Source organism: Penaeus chinensis, chromosome 17 (assembly GCF_019202785.1).
Source record: "Penaeus chinensis breed Huanghai No. 1 chromosome 17, ASM1920278v2, whole genome shotgun sequence".
Lineage (NCBI taxonomy): Eukaryota > Metazoa > Arthropoda > Malacostraca > Decapoda > Penaeidae > Penaeus > Penaeus chinensis.
In genome coordinates this window covers 13,391,291-13,392,442 of record NC_061835.1, presented here as the reverse complement: position 1 = coordinate 13,392,442, position 1,152 = coordinate 13,391,291, and the positions used below count along the sequence as shown (strand labels likewise).

At 45.8% G+C, this 1,152-nt stretch overlaps 1 protein-coding gene across 1 annotated transcript in view; it reads left to right on the top strand.

Annotated features, from left to right (window-relative positions):
- Positions 1-1,076: 1,076 nt before the first annotated feature.
- The window catches only part of LOC125034208 (peptidyl-prolyl cis-trans isomerase-like 1), a 17,976-nt gene continuing 17,900 nt past the window's right edge, over positions 1,077-1,152 (top strand). The window contains 1 exon segment of the mRNA XM_047625911.1: positions 1,077-1,152. This exon segment is cut by the window's right edge and continues 78 nt beyond it. The gene's annotated coding sequence lies outside the window, so the exon portion shown is untranslated.

The following is a 1,152-nucleotide window of genomic DNA, read 5'->3' as shown; positions in this document are numbered from 1 at the left end:
AGGTTATAGTGCATGTGGCAACGGAACTTAAAATAGGAGAAGACAGCATTGACACACACAAAGAGAGAAAAAGAGGTAGAGAGAGACAGACAGAGGTAAAAAAACACATTCAGACAGACAGATAACGTGAAAAAAGAAAAGACAAAACATTTTCAGAAAATAATACACATATTTAAAAAAGAAAACAAACAAATCATGAGAGAGAGAGATATTGATTTGACAAGTTTATTGAATCAAAAGCTCACATTCCACATACAAAACACAGGTACATAACACACACACACACACACACACACACACACACACACACACACACACACACACACACACACACACACACACACACACACACACACACACACACACACACACACACACAGACTGAGACTGAGACAGAGACAGAGACAGAGACAGAGACAGAGACAGAGACAGAGACAGAGACAGAGACAGAGACAGAGACAGAGACAGAGACAGAGACAGAGACAGAGACAGAGACAGAGACTGAGACTGAGACTGAGACTGAGACTGAGACTGAGACTGAGACTGAGACTGAGACTGAGACTGAGACTGAGACTGAGACTGAGACTGAGACTGAGACTGAGACTGAGACTGAGACTGAGACTGAGACTGAGACTGAGACTGAGACTGAGACTGAGACTGAGACTGAGACTGAGACTGAGACTGAGACTGAGAATGAGAATGAGAATGAGAATGAGAATGAGAATGAGACAGAGACAGAGACAAACAGGAAGAGACAGAGAGACAAACAGGAAGAGACAGAGAGACAAACAGGAAGAGACAGAGAGAAAAACAGGAAGAGACAGAGAGACAGACAGGGAGAGACAGAGAGACAGACAGAAACAGAAACAGAGACAGAGACAGAGACACAGACACACAGACAGAGACACAGACACAGACACACAGACAGAGACACAGACACAGACACACAGACAGAGACACAGACACAGACACAGACACACAGACACAGACAGAGACACAGACACACAGACAGAGACAGCGAGACAGAGAGACAGAGAGCCGCACAACAACGTACAACACTTTCCCTCCCTCCGCTCCGACGTCGCCCTCGAGAACCCAAACAAACCAGCGGGGAGTTTGTTCGTGTCGGGGAAATACCGCCGTGTCTTTGCG